Genomic DNA, 12,506 nt, shown 5'->3' with positions numbered 1-12,506 from the left:
TAGATGACGGTGCAGGCCACCTTTGTCTATTTAATTTTATCAATGTCTAATGTATTAATTGTACCACTGTCCATCCAATGAACGCTGCTGTTTCTGTAGCATAAGTGTTTATCCTGGATGCTCGGTTACATTCTAAATTTATTGTATGCCTAGTCTTTGAAGTTTTTTTTTATGGGTGCACTCCACCTTCGTAGGTCATCATCTAAATTTATATAGCGCCATCAAGTTACATTATACATTACAATTGGGTATCGATCTACTTCTCTAAATCTGTACTAAATATCTACTAGTGTGCCTAGTCTTTTAATTTTTTATTTTGGGTGTAGTCCATCTTCATCTGTTTAATTTTATCAATGTCTAACTATTAATTCTACCACTTTCCATTCGATGAACGTTGCCTGTTTCTGTAGCATACGTGTCTATGATGGATGCTCTGTTACTTTCTTTCTTGATTATGAAGTAGATCAGAGAGAAGAGAGGTATCATACCTTTTAATGAAGGTACTTATGATGTCAAAAGTGCTTTTTTCGCAAAGCTGCCAGATCATCTATTGTGTCTCCTAGTCTTGGGATTGTATCTTTTTAGTAAACTGCCATGTGCCATATATTTGTGCCACTGCTCTATCACTAATTTTAGTAAGCCAAATGGCTGCACACTTTGGCCAAAATTGGTGAATATTGGGACTGTTGTGAAGGAACCATTAGAAAATAGACCGGACATGAGTAAAAATGAAACAGCTCAAAATGACATTATTTTACCTATTTATCACATTTTTTAATTAAATCCAGATCCAAAACCTTTCTCGTTTGACAAAACCGGTAGCAAATATCTATATTAATGTGGTGAGTGCTCTTATATAGATGCAAAATGTGCTGCTCCTTATTTAGAACAAGTTCAAATATAAAACAACAAACCGCATTGAATATGTAGTAATTATTTAATATTTTTTTTATATATATTCTTTAGATATAATCATTATTTAAGAGTCATATATTTTTAAAGGGTAAATACTTGTTATGCTATTGTTGCATTATTTTAACATATTTAAACATATTATAATAGTGCCAATTGATTTTTAGATTATATTTGAATTCTTTGTTTCTGGAATACCAAGACCTAAATGCTGTGTGCATAACTTTGGGAACAATTAACAGACTCTCATAACATTTCGAAGGTTCCAATTTGCTATTTATTTTTATCTGTTTTAATAGGGGTAGGCTGGGCTGGGGGGGCAGGGTGGAATCTGCTCCCAGGGCTGGTCCCATAGTGGGCTACCTTGGGCTGGGTCACTGGGCCACCTGCATTTTTCTTCCTTTAAAAGTCGAGTCTTACCCCCAGGTTAAAATTTGCCAGTCCTCCCCTGGTTTTTAACAATAAAGGTTTTTGAAAAAACTGCAGGGAGAACAATCTTAAAAAGCCCTCCCAATCAGCAACTACTACTCTTTGAAAAAGTTCTTTATGGATGAAATGCGTCACAGAAAGTTCACGCCTTTTTGATACACTTCTCAAGCCATACAGGAAGTCCGTGCTTTCCAGCCTATTAGTACACCAAGAGACAACCAGCAATTTTTCTACTGGACGAGACAGGGTAAGAGTATAGTAAGTTTAATATGGATGATAAAATTAGTGCAGAGATTGGGGAGTGTAGGCAAAGGTGGGTAGAGTGAGTGGACTGAGTTGAATTTGGCATGAGGAAATATCTTGTCAAATTGTGTCAATTTTGCCTTTGAAATGGGTGGCAAAATAATGGGCAGTGAGGAAGGAAGGAGGAGGTGCAGGTGGGCAGAGAAGTGAGTTGAAGGCGGAAAAGAGGCGACGTAGGTTAGAAGACTGGATGGATATTAGAGATTTGAAGAATGTTTGGCAATTAAAAGGGCAGAGCTGTAAGATGAAAGGAATAATTTATAGTGGAGGACATCAGGATAGGAATGAGATTTCCTCCAGTGGCACTCTGCAGTGTGGGAGCACTTTTACAGGTAGAGGGTCTGTTTGTTGTACCATGGCTGAGGTTTGGATCCTCGGAGACTATATGTAGTAGCTGGAGCTGCATTGTCTAATGCTGAAGTAAGAACAAAGTTGAGCTAACACTGACAGGTTGGTGTGCATATTTTTCCAACTTTGCTGGCCCGACATATTTGCAGGTTAGTGACTTGTAAAGAAAAGTTCCCAGAGGAGACGGAGTCCTCTACCATTGTCCAGCTGCTGTGTTTCACATTCCTCCTAAGGGTAAACAAAGTAGACGTCCCGAGTTTACAGACCTCAATGCTGCATGTACAAGTCATGTGCCACTCCACAAGTGGCAAAAGCAGAGTTCGACAATAAGGCACTTCCAATAGCAAGGAGGTGGAGGTCAGAAAGTACAGAGAAATGGAGGGGCCGGACCCATGTGCAACACCGCCCCATCAGTACACAAGCTCCTGCGACCTGCGGGCAAGATGTCATCCATCATTCCTGTAGGAGTCCCACAAGGTTCTGTTCTTGGCCCACTGCTCTATTCTCTGCACACCTCCTTCCTCTATGCTGATAACACTCAGCTCTACCTCTCGTCTCCTGATCTCTTCCCTTCCCTCCTTTCTTGGGTGTTCAGTTGTCTCTCCGCCATCTCTTCCTGCATGTCCTTACGCTTTCTTAAAGTTAATATGGCCAAAACTGAACTAATTGTCTTCCCTCCCTCAAGAATCTCCTCCCTTCCAGACCTCTCAATCACTGTTGATTACACCACTGTTATGCACACAGGTAAGTACTTCCAGTCAGTGTTGACAATGGCCTATCAAGGCACAGAGTCTCCCTGGTCTTCACCAAGAATCACCTCAAGGCAGGATGGACTTAGCACTTTGGAATCCGCAGGTCGTGGCCCTTGAATCAGCCCGCTGACGTGGAAGATAGGAAGAAGGCAGCAACAGTAGGAGAATAGATCAGCAAGGTGTTAGTCGCGGCGGCCGCGGGCACCGCCGCGACTCTGTCTGTAGTCTTCCAGGCGTCCCGGCCGTCACTATGACGACCGGGACGTCACTTCCTGTAGCTTCGTCTCAGTTGCCTGGGCAACAACCGGGACGCTGGGGAGCTTCTGGCGCCGCGCCCGGCCATCTGTCAAACAGCCGGGCGCATGCGCACAAGTGACTTCAGGGCCAGCCGTTCAAGGCTGAGTTCAGCCAGCCAATCAAGGCTGATTAGGAAGAATAGTTACTGCTGGCACTTTGCTATTCTCATTGGCTGCAGGCTCTGCATGTTGATCAGTCTGCAGCTGAGGATACATTCTGGTCTGTGTCCTGATTGGCCATCTGTACTATTTAAGGCAGTGAGGACTGGGCCTCACTGCCGGTTATAGCGTCCTGTTCACAGTTCTGCCTGCTTGTTCTCTCTCTGTTTGGTGTTTAAACCTGTGACTGACTTCCCGTGTATGACCCTCGCTTGTTCCTGGACCTTGAACCTACTCTTCTGACCCTGACCATTTTCCTGAAAACCGGATTCTGCTCCTCCGCTAGTGCCCCTGACCTTTCGCTTGTCCCTGGATTCCGAACCTGTGCTTGTGACATCTGACCTTGGTTTACTCTGCCTGAACCCCAAGCTGCTGTCCGCCAATCTCTCCACTCCTGGGTTCACCTTAGCCGGTATACGATTCTCGACCCTCTGTCAGCCTGCGGCCAAGTCTGTCCCCACCACTGGGGCTCCAGCAAACACCAGGCTTTCGGAGTAGACTCCGAGTTTTATTGTGCTGGCTAGGGAGTTCCTAACACAAGGTACTTGTACCGCTATGCAAATACAGAAAAAGACAAGCCATGGTCAGAGATGTTAGCCAAGGTTTGGTACACATTCCGGTAGTGCAGTACAAGTGAGACCAGGAGCTGTAGTCAAAGAAGGTAGCCGAGGTTTGGTACATGTTTCTGTATGTGCAGTACAAAGGGAGATCCAGAGCCGTAGTCAGAGGGAAGCAGAGGTCTGACACACAAGGTCAATACAAGAGGTTTAAGGGAATATAAAGGGAGGTGGTCAATGACAAGCAGGGTCTGATACACAGAACTGGGAGAATGCAGGAGCGAGGTCAGACAGGCAGAGATTCCAATGCAGGGAGACAAGGTACAAAGATAGTGGATTGCAGGAGTTAGATGCTGGGGTAGCAACTTGTTGCCCTGACACAGGAAAAAGACAGCGCTGCAGCACTGGGCAGGAGCATGAAGCATAGAGTAGGTAAGTTTTCTCACAACCACTATCTCCTCTGTCACCCTACTCCGCTGCATGGGGGTAATTCTTGACTCCTCCCTCTTCTTCGCCCCTCACCTTCAGTCTCATGCCAAAATCTGTCACTTCCAGCACCGCAACATCGCCCGTATCAGACCCTTCCTCTCCCAGGATGTCACCAAAACTATTATCTACTCACTTATCTTTTCTCATCTCAACTACTGCAGCCATCTCCTTACTGGCTTCCCCCGCTCCCATCTTCTCCTCTGCGATCTATACTTAATGTTGCAGCTAGACTTATCTTCCTCTCTTGCCGATCCACATCTGCCTCCCCTCTCTTTCACTCTTTACACTGGCTCTCCTTCCCCTACAGAATCCTTTCAAGCTTCTCACCATCATATCACGGCCCTTTCCAACTTCACTGCTCTCGACAACTCCAACTTCGTCTCCATACATAGTGTCATGAACTTACCTGTTCCCCGCTCCGCTGCTCTGTCGGCGATGTCTGCAGCCGTCTTCTCGGCGGGTCTGCGCTTCTCCTGTTCGCTTCCCTGCACTTCCGTGTCCTCTCAGTGGCAGGTCAGGTGACTCCTGGGCGGGGAATTGAAAACCTATATATTCCCTGCTTTGACACACTATCTGTGTCAGAGCAATGTGTTTCCTGTTTCTGGCTCCAACTCCCTGTGTACCTGATTCCTGTGTTCCTGCTTCCTGTGTGCTCCTGCATTCCCCCAGACTCCTGTGTACCGACCTGGCTACGTCCTGACTATCCTTTGGCTTATCCCTGGCACAGTGTATTGGACTGATTCCTGTGTACCGACTCAGCAGTGTTTCTGGCTATTCTCTGGACTCCTCCCTGGCACCGCATATTGGATCATCTCCTGTGTACCGACCCGGCTGTGTACCTCACTACCCTTGGATTCATCTCCAGTACTACGCATACAACAGATACCGTGCACCGAACCGGCTTCCGTTCCAGACCACCATTCCCTGGATTTCACGGTTAGTGTGCTTAATTTACTTGCACCACCCTGTCATATATTTCCCTGTCTATCCATCACTTAGTACCTTTTCCATACGTCAGTAGGCTAACCTGGGGGCCGCGACCTGCGGTTCTTTGGCAGCAAAACCCATCCTACCTTGCGGTGGTTCTTGGTGAAGACCGGGAGGCCGTTAGACTCCGCGCCCTAGGTAAGCCTGCGAAAATACTGACTAAGGTACCTGAACCGTAACACATAGTCCCTTTCACCCTCTCCAGTTGGCCAATGACCGTTGCCTTTCTACCCCTCTGGTAATCACATCTCACTCCTGTATCCAAGATTTGTCCCATGCTGCCCCTCACCACTGGAATTATCTCCCTCTGTCACGGGCACTAGGAGTCTTTGCCCAGGATATCACCAGATGTAGTCTTACCAGAGTAGTGTATACACACAGTGGTCCTCTGATAGTAGGGTGACTAGCGGAATAGAAGAATCAGCAGTAGGTGAGAGGATGCTAAAGGAAAGTCTATGACTAGCAGCAACTGGCTATGGATTAGACAATATGAACACGAGGATCTTGATGGACGTGAAGACATGAGGAAAGTCAGTGGTCTGCGTACAGCAAGTTGTACCACTGCTATAGTGAGAGGAGTTGTCCAGGAATAGATAGGAGGTAGTGAAGTCAGTGGTCTGCGTACAGCAAGTTGTACCACTGCTTGTAGTGATGGGACTGGTTCCAGGTGCAAGTAGGTAACGGGGAAGTCAGTGGTCTGCGTACAGCAAGTTGTACCACTGCTTATAGTGAGGAAACTTGTAACTGGTGCCAATAGGAAACTGGGAGTCAGTGGTCTGCGTTCAGCAAGTTGTACCACTGCTATAGGTGAGGATAGGCACTAGTGTAGATGAGTGGAACATAGAAGGTAACACGGAGGGCACAAGGAACCTGATCCCAAATGGTATATACAATACAATAGCAAATGACAAGCACTGCTTGAGAGATACAAAGTCACTACTGAGATCCAGTTCAAAAGAGACAAAGTCAATAGCATCTATATCTTCTTAAGATAGAGGACTCCGTAGATGAGCAGGACACAGTCCAAGCGGATATGCAATAAACTAGTAAAGTCAATAGAAGGTAAGCATACCGCGATTCAGTTGAGCAGGCTGTCACGAAAGAAACACAGGGATAGCTGAGCGGCTGAACGCCGACACGAGTAGAGACTGCAGGAGAGTGGTAGCAGTAATCCGTGTCTGTGTAGCACACAGGCAGAGAACTTGACACGAGTGGAGCAATGATGATTCTTGCAGAAATCAGCAGGAACTGAAGACACGATGAAACACAGGAGAGTTGAAGTGGTCTGGAAACCGGCAATGCAATAGTCAGGAATCAGCTGGGACTGAAGACACGATGAAACACAGGAGAGTTGAAGCGGTCTGGAAACCGGCAATGCAATAGTCAGGAATCAGCTGGAACTGAAGACACGATGAAACACAGGAGAGTTGAAGCGGTCTGGAAACCGGCAATGCAATAGTCAGGAATCAGCTGGAACTGAAGACACGATGAAACACAGGAGAGTTGAAGCGGTCTGGAAACCGGCAAAGCAATAGTCAGGAATCAGCTGGAACTGAAGACACGAGGGGAAACACAGGAACACCTTTAGAGACTCACCGGGAATGAGACTCCAAGATCAGGCAACGAGGTAATGACCACAGGTGCTTTAAATAGGGAGTGTTGCCCAGTGTCGGACTGGGGCATGAAGGGCCCACCGGGGGAATTCAGTGATAGGGGCCCACTATATTGGGGTGTGGCCAACTTTAGGAGTGGGTGTGGCCAGTAAAGGGGGTGTGGTCAGGCTATGGAGGACAACTTATAGCACTATTTTAAATGTGCACCTTTTGCATTAGACCCTGCCCATTCTACTGGTAGGGAACTACATGGGACCCATTAATAAAACACTTGTGGTTTGGAAGAAACTCCAGTACCAGCTCCTGTCGTCTCCTAATGCACCAAGACAGTTACTTATGATAAGTGCATCATTTGGTTACCTCCAACCCTCGCCTCATATGTTGTTATTGCCCATCATGTATTGAGCTTATTAAAAGCCATTACAAGGGCTACACAAACCAAATAATAACATCATCAATTAGAAGACATAAACTGCACAATTAATTTTTTAGTACAATGGTTACCAACCTGTTGTTGCTGTGACATGTCCTGGAATAAAAGTCAATTCATAAAAAAACAAGTGATTGTAATTCTCAACTAATCTCAGTGAAATCCATCTAATTTCATTTTAAATACGGTTGATATATGCCTATAATACTTTCACTATATCACCCCTAAATTCTAAACAGAACAACCATCAAAAAGAATGCACAATAGGCAAAAGGAAAAATATATAAATATAATTATGTTCTCCTATGCATGTGCCTTTCTACACTAACATACAATATAGACCAACATATTATACAACCCTGAATGATTATATTTTCAACTGGATGCAATTGGAATACTAGACTACATGAAAAGCACCCTTCATTTGCCAGATCTTGTATACACAGTCTGATTATTAAAATGACTCTTTGTTATAATTATTTTTTAAGGACTCTTACAGAATATGCCACTCGTCAAAGACCATACACACAGCATCAGTGCTACTACGGTTGCGTACTTCACCAATGAATGCTTGTTGAGAAGGGAAATTTTAAAAAACAAAAAAATGAACAGAATACAGCCCATCCAAAGCCTGTCACATTTATTCCATATATGCTGGTATGCTGCCAGTGTTGTATGAAAGAGAATATAAATATCAAAGGACGGGCGCAAATGGGGGAAGGGTAAAGAAACACAAGGATTGGGTCAATGAATAAGTCAAGGGGAAAACGGTCCCAAAGTCATTAAAGGATGTTGGTCTTCTAGTTCCACCTATACCGATGTCCCAGATGGTAAACTTACATCAATGTGACCTTTTCTATTCCATACAGTATTTGAATAATGTGTCCTCTTGCTTCAAAAAGCACCACCACGATGTACTTTTACTCCCCTCTAAACCTGTTTCTTCTCCTCACCAGAGTGCACATATGGGAGACCAGGGAGAGAACAGAGAAAGATCTCATGGTGTTTTACGTTCTCTATTTATTAAGTTAAAACATGGGGTTAAAAACACTCACATTTTGTATGTTAAAAAGGTATCTTTCAGTCCATATGTTTCCTCGATCAAACGGCAGTATCCAGCTTCTGTATCCCAGCCACGATCAAACTGGCTGGGCTTCAGATAACCCGGGGAAACTCTGCAGCGTCAGAGGGGGCGTGGTCTATTGCGTCCAGTGTTGCATGAACCTATGATGACCAAACTGACCTTGGATCAGTATGTTGATATCAGGACGTCCTCCTCCCCTGCTCAAACTGCTGAAAAACACACTACCGCGCCTGGGCTCTCTGCATCTGCGCGGTAGTGTGGTTACAGGAGATGTGACCGCCGCCGCCATCTAAACAAAGTTCAACATCAAGCTCCGCCCTAACAACGGAGGGGGCGGAGCTTCAACCCCGCTGGGCCTACCGGTGGATTGACCGGCTGTCCGGCGGGCCAGTCCGAGGCTGGTGTTGCCTGATCAGCCAATTAACTAAAAGCAACAGGTCTGAAGGGTTCATAGAGGCTGCGCATGCGCAGACCATCAGGATGGCGGACGGCCACGGTTTCTAATAACAGGAGAAGAGGCACTCACGGTCCGGTGAGTGACACCCTCATTTTATCAGACTATCCCCCTAGCCCAGTGGATCCCAAACTTTTTCAGTTCAAGGCACCCTTAGGGTTTTCATAATTTTTTCAAGGCACCCCTAAGCCAAAATAATTAACAAGTAGTCCTCCGTCTTGCTTACCACTGGCCCTGGCCGAGACACCCCTGTGAGATCGCTGAGGCACCCCAGGGAGCCTAGGCACACAGTGTGGGAACACTGCCCTAGCCTGTATAGCTTCAAATGGTTTTTTAAAACCCACCTGTTTAAAAACGTCTGCCAGTCATACACTGTGGCTGGATCACTTATAAATAACTAATTTGTGGCTGGCTCATATAGAAATAACTTATTGTAGATATTTATTTTAATTAGGAGTGCAGTGCACCTCTGTATATCTTTTCAAATTTACTTATCTTTTATATTGGTATGTGTGGAAATGTATTGTCTTCTGAGATAGTATGTCATATTTGGGTTTTGCAACTGTCTGGAGACAGGAAATCTCATGTTAATTAGACCTTTTCATCGCTGAGTGACCAAAATGTCTGAAAGATACAAGGAGGTAATTTTACTTGCTGTTAGACTCCCTATGCAAGTGATCACAAATGAAAGTGAATTTTGCAAGTTAAATTGCATTCAAAGCAAGATTAGAGAAATGTTATATCGTGATGGCACACATTCAATAGGAAACCTCAGACGTAGTTTTACCGCTAGCAGCAATGTAAAAAGGTGTTAAAGCCCTCCAGACTGATTTATGTGCAGGCTGCATGAAGCACCTGAATTGGTTAGAGGGGCACCAGGCTGGATTACCTCCTGCCAGGGTATCTGTGGAAATCTGTATAAAAAGCGCACTGTTTGACCGTGTATTAGTATTATTCCATCTGTAACTCTTGAAAGATTGTTAGTACCACAAACTGGTGTTTCACTGTCCTTATAAGGGCTACTTGAGCTAATAAAACATCATAGCTTCAAGATCCTGCTTTGACTACTTAACTGCTTAACCTGCAGATTAGACCAAATCTAATCCATTATCTGGCTGTTCTGAGGTTGGAACCCAGTGTCTAGTACCAATGCTCTGCCCGCTACCCTGCAGCTCTGGCCAGTGTGACAAGCCTGGAGGAACCATCCACAGCAACCCTGATCTGAAGGCAAGAGGTCAGGTGTACCAGCAAGGGGGGGTAACAGAGAGAGTTACCCAGAAGGACGCGGTTCCAGGAGCTGCTAAGGAATCTAGTGGTGGCAGCAGAAAAGTTCCCTCTTACTGCAGTTTCGGGTGAGCAATTTTGGATAAAGAAAGAGGAGGATAGTGGCAAGGAAAGCCCAGCCGTTCCCCGGCAACACAACAGATAGAGAGGCATAGGAGTTCCATCCTGTCACATCCACTCAACCATTTCACCATGTAGTATACCTCACCCTCTATCATCCTCCATTTGCTTCTTCCCTCAGATCCCCTTACATTGGCTCACCCCCATGTGTCAACCGTTTGTATGCCCCTTTCCCTTCAGATTGTATACTCTAGCGAGCAGAGCCCTCTTCCCTCCTGTTCTTATTTCCTATAATGTTTACTCACTAGCTAAGCTGCGCACTTCCCCATTGGGCTCTCTGCCTTTTGACTCCACTCCTCCAATGTCTTTATACCTCTTTCAATGGCTCTAAACCTGTTAGTTGCGCCCACGCCAATGGGCACAGGTTTCAGCCTGCGCTGAATATACTCCTTGCACCCCAGTAGTTGTGTTGAGAGTTGTAGGGTTATTTGTTTAGTGTATTGTACTGTTATACCACGTATCGTCTTGTTATTTGATATCTGTACAGCACTGTGGACCTCATGTTGCGCCCTATAAATAAACGTTAATAATAACAGATTTTGTTTCATGCCTTTTCCCAACAGTGAAAGCGTCATATATTAGATATATGTTACAAGGAGCATTAATAAAATGCTAGATTATACATTTGCATCAATTTTGTGAGTATTTTCACTACTGCTTTTTCATAAACTTAGACCTATTATCTCAATGTAATTTCTTAAAAGTGTCCCTCAATGTGTAAACACCTCTGATTAAATGAAGTCGGATGGATGTTCCATTCACTGAGTGGATCCAAAGTTATTATTGTTTTTTGAACCCCATATGGATTAAGGGTGTGCACCGGCCACTTTAAGGGGCATATTCAATTCCGATCCGATTCGCGGTAACGCGCGTTACCGCAGAAAATGCGCACAACTGCCGGGCTGCGAACGAAAATCCACGTTATTGCGGTACCGCGGATTATGTTCGCGGCCATTCCGGCGCAATCCTGCGAATCGGGATCGGAATTGAATATGGTTTTGGGTTCTGATTTGTTTTGCCAAAACATCCGACGAAAGGTTTTGGTTCTGATTTATTTTTAAAAAAGCATAAAAAGTGCTAAAAACCAGTTTTGTGGTTTTTTTTTTTTTCACTCCTACGCTATTATTAACCTCAATAACATTCAATAACAATCATTTCCACTAATTTCCAGTCTATTCTGAACACCTCACAATATTGTTTTTAGGCCAAAAGGTTGCACCGAGGTAGCTTGAGCACATAATGCCAAAAAAAGAGGTACAAGATGGAATTGTTCTGGGCCCTCCCTCCCACCCCTCATGAGATTCGACGCGAGACTTGGACGACAGAGCCTCGTTTTCAATTTTTTGCCCGCCGGAAATATCCAAACAGTGCTCGGATCCCGTTCGGATCCGCACTGTTCGGGTGTGCTCGGATTAGCGGAATCCGAGCCCGCTAATCTCTAATATGGATCATTTCCTAACATTTTCCTAATTTACCTATCAACCTGATTCATTCTGAATGACAAATAAGTGTGAAAAGGAAAAGCTATTATTATCTGAAAATAAATCAGGTGTACAGTTAAGCTGACACCCACCACCCTTTGAGAAGTTTTATTCATATTGCTCAGCCACATTATGAAGTGCATGGGGAACGTTCCTCTTCTGTCACCCCAGAATGATTACTCTTAGTAAATAGAACTTTTGGCTGCTTCTGAGGTTAATTGCTGCTATGTGACAGGTCAGGAGTGTTCCACATTCACCTTAATGTGCTAGCTAGTAAAATGTTAGTGCTCAAAGTGCCTATCTGACAGCAGACTAACCTCCCCCCCCCCCCCCAAAAAAAACCCCCAAACAAAACAGTTATGGTAAACAACCAAATCTGTGTTTAATAGTTAAATTGCAGTTTCTTCTCTTCATTGTGCAGCTTTGCAGAGTGGATAGAAAGTGCTTTTTGCGATAGGGTGGTATCTAATTAGCTATTTTTTCTGGGTGGACTAAGGTGCCCAATTAAATAAACATGTGCACAAGTATACTTATTACATGTGGTTGTTAAAATAATTAGCTGAGCAAGTAAGTTCTGTGATTCAGTTGAAAGCTCTGATTTTTTTTTTTGTTTTTACAGAAAACAGGTAGATTTAACCTAAAATTTTATCTAGTTTAAATTGTACAATATTAACCTTTTCTTTCTGCATTATGTTTATTTAAAATCTATGTTTCAGCTATATTATAAAACAAACCCTGAATTAATGATTTACATGCACACTAGTGTGTGTGGTGTTTCATGTACTCTTGGATTATTCAGTGTACTTGT

The sequence above is a fragment of the Mixophyes fleayi genome, chromosome 7, assembly GCF_038048845.1.
Source record: "Mixophyes fleayi isolate aMixFle1 chromosome 7, aMixFle1.hap1, whole genome shotgun sequence".
Taxonomy (NCBI): domain Eukaryota; kingdom Metazoa; phylum Chordata; class Amphibia; order Anura; family Limnodynastidae; genus Mixophyes; species Mixophyes fleayi.
The sequence above is the reverse complement of the archived record's forward strand: the minus strand, read 5'-3'. Positions refer to the sequence as shown.